This window comes from Otolemur garnettii, unplaced genomic scaffold, assembly GCF_000181295.1.
Source record: "Otolemur garnettii isolate 467f Iridium unplaced genomic scaffold, OtoGar3 scaffold00014, whole genome shotgun sequence".
NCBI classification, from domain to species: domain Eukaryota; kingdom Metazoa; phylum Chordata; class Mammalia; order Primates; family Galagidae; genus Otolemur; species Otolemur garnettii.
The window spans coordinates 28,843,429-28,862,445 of NW_003852409.1; positions in this window are offsets into that span (position 1 = coordinate 28,843,429).

A 19,017-nucleotide genomic window follows, 5' to 3' on the forward strand; every position below is an offset into this window, starting at 1 on the left:
CTCTCTCCTCACTCACCACGCGGCTAGTCTGATGTGCTTGTGGTTTTCACCCTTCATCTCCCCTGTGGGGTGTCTGCTCAGGGGGCCGGGGAACCCTGTCTGTTTATTTGTTGATGTGTTGAAAGGCCCTCAAGCTGGCCCAGGGCAGGCACAATGAGTGGGTGAAAGGCCATTTTATAGAGAGGAGACCGAGGCTCAGAGAGGGGCAATGACGGGCCCAAAGCCACACAGCGGTAAGAAGCAGAGCCAGGCTTCCCCTGAGGTTCGCATCCACTGGAGAGGCCACCTCACTGCACCACAGACTGTCAAGCCTGGGAGGGGCTCAGGGACAGCCCAGAGCTGGGCTAAGGGCAAGCAGGACTCCTGTTCTGTGAGAGCTGACCCTGCCCGGTATTCACCCTGGAGGTCAGAGGGCAGCCTCACCTGCTCACACAGTGTCACACAGTTGTGATTCAGGGCAGGAGTGACCGACAGAGGGGTCCTAGTAGTGACAGGTAGAGGGGTCCTAGTAGCTGAGCACCTGCCCACACCTCCTACAGTGACCTAGGGTAGGATGTGTGGTGACCCCTGCAGCCCCAACACAATTTCTGTCCTGGCTCTGCCACTTCTTGGCTGTGTGCCCTTGGGTGGAGACTTCTCTTGCCTGTGGAGTGCAGGGGAGGTTCCTCTCTGCCTCTCAGACTTGGGGAGGCAGTAAGCTGAGGTGGGCAGAGTATACCCCATGCAGCAAGTTCTCCAACAATGGTCCTTGTTGCACAGAAGAGAGACAATAAGCCTGGGCCCAGATAGGGACAGTGACTTGCCCAAGGATGCACAGCACACCTTGGGACACATCCTTGGAGTCCCCAGTGGTATACATCTCCCTCCAGCACTTCCCTGAATTGGAAATGACCCTCAACCCCTTGTAGGTGAACCTGGAGAGCCAGCCCATACAGTCCTGACCATACCATGGCCTGTCAATAACTCTTACCTACCACTGGCAGGGACAACTTTGCATTGAATTGATGCTTGGAGAAGTCCCAGGGACTGGCATGGCCTTGACTAAGGGTCAGAAGCTGGCCAGGGTTGGGCACTTAGAGCTCCTGGAGCAGGGGGGCCTGGGAAGGGGTGGAAGGGGAGGTTCCAAGGCCTCATGGCCATGTCCAGCCAGCAGCCCCCAGCCCCCATCTCCCTGTGTCACTGTTGTTGAGCCTAGGCTCCTTCATTGCCCTCCACCGGCAATACCCCACACTGGTCCAGCCCTCACACACCCCCAGCTGCCAGTGGGACCTCTCAGAACTGCTCACCTCACCCTCAGTCCCCACTCAGAAGTGTGCCTCAGGATAAAGGCCAGGCCCCCTAACTGCCCGCTCCTCCCACCTCACTCCCCACTGCTTCATTTATAGACCATGTGGCCATTGAGAGCCCAGACTAGAAGATGTCCAAGTTGGTGAGAGATGAGTCTGGGTGACTCCCAGCCCATGGCTGCTGTTTCTGCAGCCATCCTGATGCCTCTCCAGCTTTAGCACACCCTGGGGACCTGGGGCCAGGAGCTATGTGGGGCCGGGTGGGCTTCCTCCCTCCACTCTGCTGTCACGAGACACATCTCAGCCTCAGAGAAAGCAGCATATACCACGATCCACCCCTTCTCACATCCTGCTCAATCTCTACTCTGACCCAGCTTCCAGGGCTGCCCTCCAGGGCCCAAGCCACACCTGTCCTCCACCCCATGCCCTCCTGTCTCTGTGGCCTCTTACCCTCCAGCCACATTCTGGCCTCTGCCCTTGCTGTCTCTCTGCCACAACCCCCTCCCCGGGCACTGGGCTAGCTCAGCCTTTGAGGCCCACCCGACTCCTCCTTCCCCCGTTCCCACTGTACCGCCATCTGGCATGCTCGGCACTTTTTATCTGTTTTGTGTAAAGTCTCTCTCCCCAAGAGAATGCCAGCTTTGTCCCCTGCTGTATCCCCAGTGCCCAGAAGGGTTCCTGGCACACAGAGGGAGCTCCATAAATATTTGGTTAATGAATGAAATTGTTCAGTGAATAGCGAATAAATGAAAGATTCTGAAAAGGCAGGGCGCTCACTGTCTCTTCCATCTCATCCACCATCATGGGGCCCAGGTGAGAACAGGGCCCTTTGGATCCTGGACAGAGGGTGGAGCACAGATCTGGATTCAAGTTCTTACTCTGCCTCTTTCAGAGCAGTCACCCAACCCAAACTGCCTTAGTTTCTTTGTCTGTAAAATGGGGATAGTGACGCCTTCATTGACATTTGTTGAACGTTTGCTATGAGCCAGGCCCTGCATCCCTTCCCAAGTTTGTTAAAAGTGATGTGAGGTCAGGGCAGAGACTCAGTGAAGGTCTGGCTGCTGAAGGGTGTCAGGGTCCAGCCTCACCGGCCCCTCAGCTCCCTGGCCCCATGCTGAATGTGCCCTTGCTGCAGCCTTGCGGTGAGCTCACCCTGTCTCTGCCTGGTGCTGCTGCCTCAAGGCCACGTGAAGAGAAGCAGCTCTGCACTGAGGTCACCACGGGGCCGGTGGCCTCCCCACCCCATTCCCATCCTCCCACCCACTGCCAGCAGCAGATGAGACTGTCACATTCCGAGCTTTTATTTCACACAATTGCTTCAGCCTCTTGGAAGAGCTTGTACTCACAAATCAAATCCATCCCAGGTGGGGAGAGCAAAAATCAATGCCCAGTGGAAAGTTCCCCACGGAAAACTAATTGGTTCTCCTGGAAAGTTCTTTAACCACAACAGGATCTGGCATCCCCCTGGGCCCAGGCCCATTTGCTCAGGGCTGGTTTGTGTGTGTGGGGGCAGTGGCTGCATTTCCTGGGCTGCTCACCTAAACCTGGGGACAGAGCAATATGAAAGGGATGCTCAGGGAGTCACAGACCTGGGTTCAAGATCCGCCACTTTCTGCTGGCTTCCCCTGGGCAAGTCCCTTCACCTTTCTGAGCCTCAGTTTTCCCTTCTGGGAAGTGGGGATCTCAACAGAGTCCAGGATCAAATGGGATCATAGATACTGTGTGATAGTGCCTGGTAGATAATGGAGCCCCTTAAAGAGGCTGAGTGCACCCCTAGCTTCTCTCAGCGCAGAAGGCAGAGGTCTGGGCCAGCTCTGCACGGAGCGATCATTACAGCAGGTTCCATTTCCGGAGCACTTCCTCTGCGCTGGGACTGACTTTGTGTCATTTCACTGAGTTCTCTCAGCAGCTGGAGGGGCAGCTATTGTTTATACTCCATTTTATAGATGAGGAAACTGCAGCTCTGTAAGGTGGGAAGTTTATCCGGGGTCACACAGCCAGGAATTGCCAACCCAGAGGGGTCTGAGAGCCAACTTATGCTCTTCCTGGTACCCCTGGCCTCCAGGGGGCCTGCGTCCTCCTCAAGCATCCGGCCTGCTCCATCATGGCCGCTGGGCCCTGCCTGGCGACTCTAACCCTCCCTGAAGTGACATCTATATAAATATTGTTAATGGCCCGAACATAATGTTAAGTCAGGTTTTACTGGACTCCCTCGTCCAGCCTGTGAATTTATGGCGATAGGATTTGAGGTAAATGTTTATTGGCCCAAGTGAGAGCCCGGCCCTCCTCTCCCCTGACTGCTGCCTCCCCAGGGGTGCCCCAGGGCCTTCCGTCCACCTGTCAGGAGCATGCCAGGATAAATCTCACAGAATGAAATATTTATTAATTTTGTTAACCAGTGTTGATCTCATAAATTACACCGACTTTTTCATGAAACGGTTATTAACATCCGTGGCGCCGTGTTAATGGCTTATTGACCAAATATGGGATAATTAGGCCTGGGGAGCGTGGCCTCGCTGATCTGTGAGAGGCTGATTTGCCCAGGATTGCACCGATGACCAATTTTACATCGCAGCCAGGGGTGTGGGAGATTCTGCAGCTTGGGCTTCAGAAAGTGGGGCTCTTACAGGGGCTTCTGGCTCCGGTCACTCCAACTGAAGTGCCCTCAGCTTGGCCCAGAAGCTGGGCCAGGTCTGGTCCCAGCAAGGGAAAGGGAATGCCCTAGGACACGCCCCAGACCCCATTCTGCCCCAGCTGTGCTGGCTGATGTCAGGGCAGAGGAGGAAACAGGCCCAGAGGGGTGGCCACGGAAATGACACAACCCAGGTGGGTTTGGCCACATCCCAGGTCTGCCCTCTCTGCTCCAGCTGGCGCTGGAGAAGGGAGGAGCCTGGGTCTGAGAGCACAACAGTTCTCTCCAGAGAGGAGGACCCTGCTGGCCCCAGGGATGGGGGGCTGGAGGCAAGGGGATGGCCCTCACCCCAGGTGCTGTGCATGTGTCGTGCACCTGGGCCTGTCTATTGGCCTGTTCAGGCACATGTGTGTGGCCTCTCCCCATAGCCTCAGCCAGCATCTGCTTTCTGCTTGGCCCCAGATCTTAGGAAGCTGGACAAGGGTAGCCACCTGGACTGCTGTGCTTGTGGGGGCTCCCAGAGTCATCCCTCTGCTGCCACTGCTCCTGTGCCCTGTGCCCCCAGGTGGGATCTAAGAAGGGGAAGGTGTCTTAGAAGGTCATTCGGGGGCAAGTGCTCACTGCTTTTCAGGTAGGGCATTCACTGTTAAACTCAGAACCTAGTCAGGGAGAGCTGGCTCTGTGGGGTATGCTGGAGGTGGCCCCGAGCCCTTCAGAAAACCATCCTGTCCCCCGGCCCCCAGGAACCCTGTTGTCTGTCTGTCTGTCTGTGTTCCACTTGAGCTGGCTGCACAAGGGCTAGGCACCTAATGTCCCCTGGGACAATCTGCTTCTCTCCTGGGAACTTGGACCAGAGGCCGAGGCACCTGGCAGTCTCTGTTGGTGGGTGCATTGAAGATATCTGGGGGTGGGGGGGCATGGTCAGCTGATGAACACTGCATCAGAGGGAAGTCTGGACGGGGGAGAGAAAGGACATCCTGGAGATAGCAGTAGAAGGAGAGCCCTTGAGGCCCGGAGGGAGAGAGGGAGACGGCTGCCTCCCTCACCCTGGCCTGCCGGGCTGTACCTTGGGTTGCAGGGGCCCTGCCTTCTCTGAAGTCTACCCCATCCCTGCCTGGAGGTGCCCTTGTGGGCTCTTGTCAGGAAGATGGAGGATTCCAGTGCTGGAAGGTGCAGGAAGGGGACTGTGCTGAGAACAAGTCAGCTGCCATCAGAAGCCAGCAAGGCACACCCGCCTCAGGAGTGGGGCAGGCACTGGATGGTGTCCCCCTCCTCCCCTGCTTCCTCTTCTCTCCTGGGGTTTGTGGCATTCAACCCCCTGCCCCCCACACAGCCCCACGTGAAACATTCCCTGTGGCACCGAGGTCTGCATTTCTCTCTTCAAACACTTCTTTTTTTAACTTGGAGAACTGAGGACAGAGTGGCCTCACCCATCATCTGCTGGGCACAGCCTGAGTCCCAGGGGTCTGGGTGCTACCCACAGTGCCAGCATCAGGGTGTTGCATTGGCAGGTCTTTCCAGAACTCCAGGCCTTGGCTTAGCTCTCCCCTCAGAGAAGCCGTGATTCATCCGTGGGGGTCCTTCACTCCTTCCTTGCTTTCTGTGGCATCACTCCGAGTATTTCCTTCTAGAACTTGTCTCGAGCACCAGTTTTTTTTCCTTCATTCTTGAACTGCTCCTCTCACTGGACAGTAAGTTCCTTGAGGGCAGGGACATTGTTGGTCTTGTGAGACTTCAGTCCCCAGTGACTATCAGGGAGCTTGCTGGATGAATAAGTGAAGGAACAAGGGAATGAATGAAGGGACTGTGCTGTAGATCCTTCTGGAAGGTGTTTCTACAGTTGTTCTGCTCTTCTAAACAGTCCCTTCTCCCTCCCTCCTTTCCTGCCATCTGCCCTCCTCCAGGGGAGCCCGAGTCCTGCCTGCTGCACTCCCTGGGGTGCTGGGCTGAGGTTAAACCCCACCCCCTCAGGGCTGGCGCTCCAGCACCAGCCCCGGGCCCCTGGTCAGTGGACTCAGCTCTCCTTGTCCCCACCCTCCTCCGCTGCCCTGCAGGTAGCAGCGTCAAAGCCACCTCTTAGGTCTCCAGCATCGGCCTCTTCTTCCCCGGCATGCTGCTTCTCACAACCTGGGAGAACGTGTCTATTGTCATTGCTGTCATTTTGTCTCCCTCACTAGCTTGCATGGCTGAGAGCTGGGCTGGGACATTCTCCTTCCTGTCTCACTGCCGGGTCCTCAGCAACATTTGCTGAATGAGGAAGGAACATGTGGCAAAACCACCAAGTGCTGTGCGAGGGTCTGTACCCGGGACCCTCTCCCCAGAGTCCTCCTGCTGGATGTCACTGATGTTTTTATTGAGCACATGAACTGTTGACAAGCATCCTTTGGTGACATTGGGCCAGAGTGGCCAGGGGCTCTTTACCTTGCCACAGGCTTCCCATACCCGGGAGGTGCCAGCCACAGGCAACTTAGCTTCTGCTCAGAAGGGGCCCTGGTGCGGTGTGTGCAGTGGCAGCCTCGGGGGTCGGGGGCCGGCCTGCCAGTTCTGCCTCCTCCCTCCCCTCCCAGCCTCTGCACAACAGTCACTCTGAACCCATCATCTGGCAGCAGCTCTTGAGATTCCCTAGAGCTGGCTGGTCTGCCCCCCCGGCTGCCCTTCCCTGAGGGACGGACCCCATTTTTCTCACTCCTATAAGGATGAGTTCTAGAAGGCGGTTTGTCTCCTGGCTTTGCTGCTCAGCCTATGGCCTTGGGCAAGGCCCCTCACCTCCTAAACCTTCGTTTCCTCCTCTGAAAAATGGATTTACCTACTTCAGGGCTTCTGGGGAGATTAAATGAAACAATCTACACAAAGCTCAGGACAGGGCCGGCACATAGCAGGTACTCAGTGGCTGCTGGCTCTGAATTAGCCCAGAGAAGTGACCCCATGGCCCAAGTGCCAAGTCCAGGCTGCTGTTGGGGTGTGGGGACCCAGCAGTTCCCTACAGCAGGCCTAGCTCCCTTGTATGTTGAAATGGAAAACTGTCCCAGCTGACCAGCATTGCTCTGAGCAGTGACAGGCGTCTCCATCTGCCAGGACAGGGCCTGTTTGGGACTGTATCGCTTTCGCTTTTTGAAATGTCTCAGATTGGATGATAGCTATGTTCACCCAGCCCGAAGGGACAAAAGTTTATCTGGCTTCATAGAGAATTTTATGTTTTTTGGTGTTTTTTTCTATATTTTTCAAATTCTCTAAGCTATAGCAGGGGCAAGCTCTCAGGATCTGGGAAAAACCAGAGGGGCCCTGCTTTGGGGCACTGTAAGGTGGCACTCCAGCCTGTCCAAACCTGCTCCTCTGCGGGGGCTGGGTGTGTGGGCCCCTTGGGGCCTGCCAACACCCCTGGCTGTGCCCACACACCCCTCACCTTCATCTTCAGCCTGGGCTTATGTCTGTGCTCTGGCCCTGGAGGCCAACACCTCTCTTCGGGTGACATTTAACAGGCCTGGAGAGGAGGCGGCACCCCACCCTTGCCTTTGCCAGAGACAGCAATGAGAATTTTAATGAGAGTTTATTTTTAATAAAGGTTAATAAAATAAAATTGAATTAAATTAATAAAGTCCAATATTTGCCCAGCCGTGCGTTGGGCCTGGGCCTGCTTGGAGACACTGGGAGATTATGCTCAGAGTTTGCACTCATGGGCGGGGGATGGAGGTGGGGAGGAGGGCACCAGGGCCACTGCAGGGACATGATACTGTTGGGGCCTTAGGAGGTGACACCCCACTTCTCCCCACCAGTCTGGGGGTGTAGGGGAGAGGGATGGCACAGCTTGGGGTGCTGCCTGCCCCTGCACAGCCCAGTCCCCTTCCAAGCTGACTCCACTCCTTGTTCTGGTGCTGGAGGCCTTCAAAGCCCTCTGAGAGCTGGGCCCTACCCTGGGATTTGCACAGATTATTCCTTTTTTTTGAGACAGAGTCTCGCTTTGTCACCCTCTGTAGAGTGCCTTGGTGTCATAGTTCACAGCCATCTCAAACTCTTGGGCTCAAGTGATTGTTTTGCCTCAGCCTCTCAAGTAGCTGACACTAGAGGCACCCACCACAATGCTCAGCTATTCTTTTTTTTAAAGATTGGGTCTTGCTCTAGCTCAGGGAAGACCTCTCTTCAAGTTCTCTGGTCTTGAACCTGTGTGCTCAGGCAATCTGCCCTCCTCGACCTCCCAGACCGCTAGGATTAGGGGTCCTCAAACTTTTTAAACAGGGACCAGTTCACTCTCCCTCTGACCATTGGAGGGCTAGACTGTGGGCCCCGGGACAAGTCGGCTGCTAAGCAGGACAGGCAGCAGCAGCAAAAACACCCGGTGGGCCGGATAATTGTCCTCGGTGGGCTGCATGTGGCCCGTGGGCTATAATTTGAGGATGCCTGGCTAGGATTATAGGCATGAGCTGCTGTTGCCTACCACAGATTATTCCATTTAATCCTTCCACCCACATAATTTAGAAGAGGGAATGTTCGTACTATGCCCATTTCTCAGGGTAGGAAACCAAGGCTCAGGAGGTAAAGACCCCCCTCGCCCCCAATCATCTCCACCAAGCCCCCAGAGATTGTGCACAAACGTGCTGATGCTTCCCGCCCTGGGCCGTGCGTATCTGAGCCCTCACCTAGACGGCCCTCCCTGCCCTTCCTCCTGCAGTGTGTGGGACACAGCAGGGGCGAGAGGAGAGGCCTCTGGCTTTATGGCTATTGCTCATTCTGAAGGTCTATTACCATTATTCCTATTTTGGAGAGAGGGAAATTGGGGCTCAGAGAGGGGAGACCTGGGGACGGGGAGTGTTGGAGGGATGTGAAGCCTCCACTGCCCTCCTCTTTCCTGCTTGAGTGGCTCAGTGCCCATGGAGGGAACCTTTGCACTAGGCCTTGGGCTCAGCCACTCACTTGCTGAGTCATTCACAGCTTAACCTTTTCCCTCTCAGAGGCTCGGTGTCTTCATCTGTAAAATGGGCATAATAACCTCATGGGCTGGTTAAAGATCGAACATTGTGCTGCAGGTACCTGACGTGGGGCAGATAAGCCCAACTTCAAATGCAGCCATTTAATAGATGTGGATGGAACTTCTCCTCTGGGCTGGGCATTGGCCGAGGAGCCAGAGATCCATCTCTGAATAAGGCCTCCATGACAAGAATCAAATGCCTCAAAAAATGGCAGAGGATAGGTGAGTGACAGATGAAGGTCACAGAGCATCCTGGGAGCTGGGAGAAGTCCAGGGGAACTCCCTGGAGGCAGTAACATGCTGTGTGCTTTGAGATGGGCGGAGGGCAGGGCTGGGCTGGTGGTGGAGAGAGATGGATGGTGAGCCTGGAGGAGAGGCATGTAGGGACAAAGGCCTGGAGGCGGGAAAGGGCAAGTGGTGTGTTTGGCAGGAGCAGGGCTGGTCCCTGGCGGCACAGATAGCAGAACTGGACGGGAGGGAACCAGGAGCCCTGCTGATGTTCCAGAGAAGCTGGTCAGCCTGGCCCTGGAGGTGAGGGCAATTGCCTGAGGCTTTTGAGCAGGTGTGGTGTGGTCCCAGCTGTGCCAGGCGGGAAGAGGGCTTGAGGCAAATACTTGGTCCAGAATAAGTGGGACAAGTAAAGGCAGGGTCTCTAGGGTCCGAGTAGTTGGTTTCTTAGAATACACATCTCATTTTAGGGCTCACTCCCGAGAGAGACCTTTCTCTTGTGCTGGTGACTTAGGGTCACCCCCAAGTGGTGAGAGTGGATGTAACCAGGGAAGGGAAACAGCAGTGTTCAGTTACCCGGCCTGTACCTGCCACGTGCACTGGGCCCCATGGGTTATGTGCTCTCTCCCTGCATCCTCACAAAAACCCTTGGAAGAGGGACTATTAATAGTATCCCCATTGTATAGATAAGGAAACTGAGGGTCAGAATGGTTAGTGACTTGCTCAAGATGACCCCTTTCTCCCAACGCTCTATCCCCAACTCTGACACTGGGAGGGACTTGGTGCTCTAGGGAGCACCTGCCTGGGGCCCTCCACCTTGCTGCTGCTCCAGGAGGTCAAAGGGCACGGCTGTAGGGTCAGCTGGCATCTGGCCCTATTGGCAGTCATACCCGCAAGGTGCCTCTGGTGCCAGCTCCAGTGGGCAGCCCTGCCTGGCAGACTTCGTGAAGGATGGTGAAGTTTTATTAACAAAGGCATTGATTTTCCTATCTCTGCTTTATGCATTTTATTAGCCAAACACTTTACCATGTAACCACTCAGCGCCACGCTGGCTGGTGATGAATCTGAAATGCCGGGGCACGTAAAATGGAATTGACCACATTGCTTATGCGCCAACAACAAAAATAACAGGGAAAAGTGTAATAAAATGAATAGCACCCGGCAATGACCATAAAAAAGATATTACCCTGGGGACTGGGGAATTTCCTGGGCTGTGAAGTAGCTGCAGGAGGGGTCAAAGCACCGGATTGGTGGTAATTTCCATTTCCAGGCTTTGGCCAGTGTTGAGGCCTCCCCCATGCCAGGTGCTGGCTTTGTCCCCAACCAAGCCAAGCTGAGTTGGCCACTGCTGGTGGAGTCCTTTTGCATGCGGGGATTGGGAGACATGAAATAGGTGGTTAGAAGCAAGACTCCAAGTCAGAGAGACTGGATGGCTGGATTGAAGTTCATGTTTTTGGGCTGTGTGACCTTTGTCAAATTGCTGACCCTCTCTGTACCTGACTGGAGAGAGCAGGCCTTTCCTTAGACTCATCAGTCACAATTGCTTATAAAGGGTACCAGGGTTGTTATGCTCAGTACTAGAAAAGAAAGGCCTCTCCACATGACTCTCCAAGTGCTCAGCCAGCTGGTTTAGAGGCAGGGGGATGGCCGAGATGACCTCCTGTCCTATAGAACTGATGGCCCGAGTCTGGTTAGCAGGGCCCTCCACCTGGGGCCCACTCGGCCTCCCTTAAATCCTGGCTAATGACCGAGCTTAATGAACAGTAGCACTTCAGGGGCAGGAGAAGACGGCGGGCCCTGGATCTATATATGGATCCTTCCTGCTTTCTGGCTCTAAATTGTGTGACAACTGCTGCGTGTGGGGGTGGCAGTATCTACGAAGGAAGAGTGGGTGGGAGCTCCCCTGGGGACCTCCCGAGGGTGAGGATGCAGGGTCACTGTTTTGATTTCGGGGCCTGATGCTGAGCAGGGTAGCTTTGGCTCCTGGCCACCTGAGCATCCCGGAGCCTTGGAGCACCTACTGCTCAGGGACAAAGCTTAGGGAGGCAAAAGGGCCTGCCTAGCGGCTAGTAGGTGCCCAGAAATCTGGCGTTGGCTGGAGGGCTGATCTAAGGGGCCCCACCTGTTGCTGCCTAGCTCTATGGGAGGTGTCACACCCCATGAACTCATTTCTGTGACACAATCAGTTGGCAGGGCACAGAGGTCTAGAAGGGTCACAGGTGAGATACAGGGTCAGAGAGGGGAAGGGATTTGACCAAGGCCACACAGCCAGCTCATGCCCTCCCCTCCTTCAAGTGGCTCTCGCACCCACTAGCCATCTGTGGGCTACAAATGGATGTTCTGGGCTCCACCTCCAGAGTGAACTATCACCTGCGAGGACTTCAGAGAGTGTCTGAACAAGCGGGAACCCAGGTCTCACTGATGTCAGATTCCACGTTCTCAAGCCAAATACTCAATCTTGGGACTCAGCAATGGACAAGGCAGGCCTGGCCTCTGCTCTCCTGGGGGTCCCTTGTCTGGTGGGGGAGGCAGAATTTGCTGTCAAAGAGGTCATCTCAAAACTGTGATCAGCAGTGATGGGGTAGCCCAGGAGGCTGTGGGAGCTCCAGGGGGAACCCCAGTCAAATCTGGGGGAGGTGGGGAGTACTCAGGGAAGACTTCCTGGAAGAAGAGGCATTGAAGGCAAGACTCAAAGAGTGAGATGGGGTTAGCCCAGGCAGGAGAGTACAGGAGGAAGGTGAAGGCCCAGGTGAAAGTTTGGGGCCTCTCTATCGTCTGAGGTGGAGTATGCCAGGGGTTTGCTGTGTATGAGGCAGGAGGTGACATGGGGCCACTCTGCACAGGGCCACAGGGCCACAGAATATGTCTCAACCTTTCTCTGAGCCTCAGGAAAGGCTCAATAGCCTTAGATCACACCTTTTCTCTTATGTTTAATATTTTTTCTTAAAGATGGTTTCAGCTTCCCGAACACCCCCTCTCCTGGGCCTCTCTGGACCTCCCTGAGCCCCGGGTGAACGCACAGACACACTTTGTCCACAGGGGAAGCAAACAGCCTGTTTATTACACTGTAACTACCGCAGAATTACCTGATTGTTTATATTTTTCTTGTCACGTAATTGTGTTTGGCCTTAGCATGTAAATTGGGCCATAATTACTGTATAATTTATAGTTTTTATATCTTATAACAAGTTAGTGTCTAAATCACACACCCCCATGTAAATACTTTAAAATTATTCAGTAATTACGTATTTACATTATAATTAAAAATAAGTAATTAGCATACATTTACAAAGGATTTACATACTTATTTCTGAGTATCAGTTCTTGGCAGTACTCATGAAATCTTTTTGCTGATAATAAAATGGAGGCAGGGGAAGGGGAAGTTTCCCTAGTTGAGGAAAGGGATGTGGCTTTGGGGTCGCCTGGCTTCTCAGAGGTGGGTGCTGAGGTGGCAGTAGGTTCAGGAGGATGTTCCCGGGGTGGAGAAGCCTGAGAGTGTCCTCCAGGCCTCACGGGAAGCTTTCTGGAAGAAAGAGATCTTCTCCTCCTCGAGAACAGAAACAGGCTTCTCCTGCAGCGTGAGGATGCCAAGGGGAATATAGAGAAGCCCGTCCTGATGATCCCTAATCCCGTGAGCGAGATGCCAGGAATGGGCTACAGCTGGGTGGATCTCACGGACCTGGTCTGCCCTGGCCCTGACCTGCTCCACACACATGGGGCCAGGGCAGTGATGGAGTGGTTGCCATCTCGTGGCTATTTGCTCTGGGTTTGTGGCCCGGGTGTGAGCATGACAGACAGGGTCTCGCTTAATCCCCACAATGGCTCTTTGGGCTCCTGGAGACAGAGTCAACTTGGGCCGTGTGTCCCACAGCCCTGAGCATTTCCCTTTCCCGTACTTACTTTACAGTTACCTGAGTACATGGCATGGGGCCTTTTAGGGGAGAGAGGGAGGATTAACCCAGTGAACTCTTATCATGGTGTTGTAGGCTCCTTCCCCCTAGGGACCAGCCTCTCCTTCAGGGTCTGGGTCTGGGTATGATTTCCCGCTGGGACAGGTGTGGATGTGGGGGTGATACTGGCCTGGGCCGCCTCTTCCTCCATTCCTGCTCTTTTTTGTATCTATAGGTAAGTGACACCTGGGAATGCCAGGACCTATTGGCCACCATCCTGACCTTGCTGTCCACTAGGGTGATTATGTTCACTTGCTCTGACAGCCACACAGTGCCACAGGGCTTCTGCCATTCACAAATCTCACCATCCCCTCCAAGAAGCTCAGTTGGGACCTCCCATGACAGCCCTGGCCCATGTGGACAGCCATCAAGATCTTCTCAACCAAGTTGATGCCTCCCTTATCAGCTTATGCCTGTGGCCTCCATAAATGGACGTTCTGAACCCTTCGAAGGCTGCAGTCAGCGGATGGGCTTGGGTCTCATGTGGGAGGGGCACCATAGCACATGCCCTTCTCCAGGCAGCAGCCATTGTTTAATGAGAGCCATTATTTTGTGCCAGTTTCTAAGAGCCTCCCCAACAGTCTTGGGGTCCTTGCTGGAGTAGTAAGTCCTGGGTAATGGGGGAGTCTCTCATAGTGACAAGCTTGCCTGGTTTTCCATCCCCAGTCCTTGACCCAGTGCTGGAACCTATTCCTGGCTCCCACCTGGACATTTCAGGAAGGATCTGAAGCTCCCGGGGGTAGTCCCGCTGTTCCCTTAGAAGGCCACAACTGCTCAGTTGAGTCACACTTCGATTTGACCCTATTTATGCATCTGGTGGTTGGGAGGGCATGTAGGGCAGATCTTGAGCAGGGCCAACACAGCCTTAGGACCCCTGCCTCCTTCTAGACACCTGCAGAGTCTTTGGGCAAGGGGTGGGGCTTGAACGCTGCCTTGAAGTCCCTCCAGCTCTCATGCTTACTGGAATTGGTGGCTGTTCACTTTGAGTGTCATTTTCTCTCCTTAGTGCCCTGGTGGCATTCAGCAGCAATCATTCGGTCCTGCTGTCTTTACAATTACTGTTCCCCAAACTTCACCGGCACTGGAGTTACTGCAGAAGCCAGCAAATGCATGTTCTCTGCACTCTGTCCTGGGTTGCCTTAGGTGGAAAGGATGAAATTTGCACCTCCTGTGATTCTCCACCTACCAACAGTGACAGAGTGCTCCTCACCAGGCAGCCAGTGAATGATGGGATATAGGAAGCCCATCCTTAAAAGTCTGCCACTAGCACCACCTTGATTGACCATTCCTCTACCATGGAGCTTCTCAGCTGTGGTGCAGCTCTCTTAGCCTGGGTTCCACAGAAGCAGAGGCTAAAAGGGAAGTCATGTTTGTCTAGTTTATTGAGGAAGAACTCCCAGAAGAGAGGAAGGGCAGGAAACAGGGTAGGGCATGTGGAGTGAGCAAGAGTGGGTTTTAGCTAGAGCCTTGCCTCAGCTGGACCCCATGGCAGGGTCTGGAGCATGAACTACACCATGGAAGTGTCCAGGGGGCCTGGTCTTTTGAACTCCAGTGCCGGTCAGTAACTCCCTGGCAAGAAGGCAACTTGGCAGAGGGCAATGCTCCGGGGGAGGGGGCAGATGTGAGCTGTTAGCAGCCAGTGCTCACTGTGATGGAGAATATGCACGCTGCCCAGTAAGAGGCCTGGGCAAGGCAGCCCAGAGGCAGATTCATACTTCCTTTCTCTTTTTCTTCACTTTCTCCCTCAACTAAAAAAGGTGGTCTGGACCTTGAAACCCTATGTGCTTGAGTGCAGCTCTTGGTTAGCAAGTGTGTGGACTGTGGAAAGAGAGAGCTAGCCCCTGACCCCAGCCCAAAAGGGTGTACAAAGGTCTTGGGGGAGAGCTGATTTGGGCACAGCCTATGACTATGCTAGAAGCTCCTCTGGTCCCAGCTAACATGCTGTGGTGTTATGTTTTGAGGGATAGTGGATGAACCTGTGAATGAGAAGGGAAAAGAATTCTCACCTGGGTGCTTACTTGGCTTGGGCCTGGCACCTGAAGTAGTGAGGGCAAGCATAGCCGCCAAGCTGTGCAGTTTCAGTCTTTAACAGTGGCACCGTGTGGCTGAGAGAAGCCATAGCAGTTGGTATTCCTTTCTGGAGATTGAACTATTCTGTAGTGTTGTCTGATAATTAGGGGTGGCAGTGGGGATTTAGGATGGGGAGCAGAGGAAGATACTGTTTTGTTAACAGGGAATGGGGAAACTCGATTTCTTTCTTTTTTTTTTTAGATAAAGTCTTAACTGTGTTGCCCTCTGTAGAGTGCTGTAGCATCATAGCTCACAGCAACTTCAAACTCTTGGGCTCAAGCCATCCTCCTGCCTCATGCTCCAGAGTAGCTGAGACTATAGGCACCAGCTACAATACCCAAATAATTTTTCTATTTTTTTTTTTTAAGTAGAGACAGGGTCTTGCTCTTGTTCAGGCTGGTCTCCAATTCCTGACTCAAGTGATCCACCTGCCTCCTAGAGTGCTAGGATTACAGGTGTGAGCCACCATGCCCAGCCAGAAATTCAAGTTTTTGATATGAAGAATAAAAGAGGTTTGACTTTATTTGCATTCTATTAAAACTAAGGCATTAACATTGGTAGAATAGTATTAACCAAACTACTTCACTTGAATTTTTCTGCTTTTTCCATGGATCTCTTTTTCTGTTTCAGGGTCCAGTCCAAGATAACGTATTTCATTTAGTCATAATTTAGTCATTATGTCACTGCAGTCATCTTTAATCTGAGACAGACTTTCTGTATTTTTCATGATCTTGGCACTTCTGAGGAGTAGCTCACCATTTATTTTTATTTCAATTCTAGCCATATAAGCAAGCATATTATACTATCATGAATTTCCATGAATAAATTCAGATTTATAGATACAAACAAACCTCCACATATCTATGCTTTTTGTGTGTATTTGGGTGTGTGGGTGTATATAAATATTTGGATGTGAGACTATTCACATATATATATATTTGTATGTGTATATGTTATAATCTTTAGATTTTAGAGAAAGCTTGCTCAGAATCCTGCTTCATTGGCAGCTGAAGATTCTGAAGCCAGTTCTTATTCTTGAATGGGGCAGGGAGAAGATTCTGGAATGGGCCATCACAGAATGGGAGACACCTGGAGTTCTGGCCAAACTGTAGGCAGGAGCTATCAGCTATCAGCTATAGCTGATATCAGGGCCCCAGGATGGCGGATGAGGCCCCTGTACTGGGGGCTGTGCTCTGACTCTGGCCAAGTTTAGACCCTCAGTGAGCACTCTGAGGTGCTCCACGACCCCTTCACCCAGTAGATACAGGTGTGCATGTGTGTGGGTATTGCTGTGTATGTCAGCAGGTGTAAATGAGCATGTTAGCCTTCACGCACATCCATATGCAAGAATAACCCTCACTGGCTGTGTGACTTAGCCTCTCTGTGGCTGGGTCCTCACTGTGTAAATGCAGAGTGTCAAGATATTCTGGATTCACCAAATACCCATGTGATCTCTGACATTTCCTGGCCTCCCTCACAGTTAGGCTAGGCCATGGGACTAGTTTTGGCCAATGGACAGGGAGCAAAGAGGCACTTGTTGTTTCTGGTCTGAGGCAGTTAAGACCCTGCCCATGTGGTTTCTTCATCACTTTCATGCCTTAGGCACATCAGACACCATCTGTTCCACATGGCCCAGCTGCAGGAAAGAGGAAGGCCAGTGTATGTGAGTGTGAAGTATACCTTACTGTGAAAAGCCACTGGGGTCTGAGGATTGTTTGTTGTTGCTGCAAAGCCGATCCTATCCTGACTGATCAGAACCACACTTACCCCCTGGTGAGTGTGGATGGTTGGGAGGGCTTCATGAGTCGGTGTGTTCATGGGGACAGTAATGAAGCCTGGTGAGCTGGAGTATGAGTGGTACCTAGTGGGTGAACTTTATGAAAATGCTTAAGAAATAATTATCGTTCTTATCATTCCTTAATGGCACAGAATTTCTGGTGAGCTTCACTTACATACCCTACTTGGTAAGAGTTTTACCTCCTATCTAAGGGTGACTTGAGCTACTTGAATGAACAAATTGATCATTCACTTGAATGATCTTATTATGCCAACTATGCTTTTCTGTTGACCGAGGGCTGCTGTTGTGTGGCAAATGGAGCCTCAGAGGAGGAGTTGGGAGAGGGGAGCCTGGGGAGTTGGGAGAGGGAGAGGCCTGAGGACCAGACAGGTGACCATAGGAAGTGTTGGGGGAGGGGACCTGTCTCCAGGATGTACCAGGAGCCACATAAAAGTTCGGTTGTGGGCATTCGGACAGGCCCGGACTTGGGTGATGTAGGCATCGTCATCACCGTCAGTGCGTGCACAGAGACCCCTCCATATACCAAGTCGCAAACCAACAGGTTTCTGAGCCTTAGTGTAGGCCTCAGGGGCCAAGGTTTTCCATTCCCCACCTTAAGGACAAGGAACCCAAGACTCTGAGACAGGAAGGGGTTTGTCCGCAGAGGCCGAGCTGCTGCTGGCCGTACAGCCCCCTGCCTCTGCTCCCCACACACCACTCTGTTACTGCCCAGCTGCCCAGATGGACAGGGCCCTCACTATGTGTCTAATCAGTGCCACCTCTGCTGGATGGCACCCTTTAAAGGTAATGATGACAGTCAGGTAGGACTGAATTGAAGAAGAAAGCTTCAGAAAAACAGGGCAAGACATTTCTCTTTTTTAAAATAAGAAATGAAACCAAAAGCATCTATGTTTCCATAGCTCCATATGTATAGGAAAGCATAGAGAAAAATCTGGAAGGATATACAGCAGACTGGTCAGAGTTAGCTCCAGAGAGGGCAGAGGGTGGAGGTGGCCCGGGGCACTTTATCTGTGACGCTGATAGTATTTTTATTGTGAGAATATAGTCACATAGCACCTGTGTAATTAGACTTCATTTAAAAGAGTCATAACGAACAGACAAGCCAATCCTGTGGGGGCATCAGGGGTTGGGACTGACTTCCCGCCATGACCACCTGCCCTTTGCTGAGTTCACTGCCTGACCACCAGCACCTGGCGATGAGTGTGTTTACGAGTGAATGGTTGGGTGGGTGAGTAGGTGCCACAGGTGCAATGGAATGGTCACCTCTTTCTGGTGTTAGATTAACTGTCTCTGTTGATGCGAGATTGCAGAGGCTTCCGGGGCTGGACCTTGCTTGGGCGCAGGTAGGGCAGTTTCTGTTTAATTAAAATCTATGTCTTCCCCGTCACACAGACCTTGGGGGACCCAAGTCTCTCCTCCCTGTTCACGTCTCTCTCATTACATCCAGTTTACTGCTGATTTTCTCTCCTGGCTTCTGGACCTGGAAAGTCTCAGTTGTCTGTCCCCATAGGCTCCTGACGGAGGTAACACAGGGTTCGTGCAGGTTGAGGGTAGGGATTGAATGGCGAGGAGAGAGCTTCCTTAGCAACGTCTCTGAAATGGGGGTGGAGGTGCATCCTATGGCCTCGAGAGTGACCTTGGCCACCTTGAAGAGGCCCTGTCTGGCTCCACGTTCTGCTGCTGTGGTCCCTGAGGGAGGATATGGCCAGAGGCTGGGGCCTGATGTGGTGCACGCGTGTGTCACCTGGTCCCGTCTCTGACACAACTGCCAACTCAGGGATGTTACTTGTCCCTCCCTGGCCCCTCCCCCACCCTGTCTGGATCCTGCCTCCCCTGCCCCCCACTGTGGTGGTCCCCAGAACCAGGAAGAGGAAATCATACACCAAGGCCCTATCTGATACCCATAAGTTTGCTCAAGCTTATGTAAATCACACAAAAACTGACAAGTTTTCCTATTAAAAGATAATTGTAATCAGGGTGCCGGACGTGCAGCGTGGGGCTGATTGGAGATAGACGGACAGTACGGAAAGATGGATCGTTTTAATTTGCACCAATTAAATTGAAGTTCATGGGATCATCTTCTTCAATCT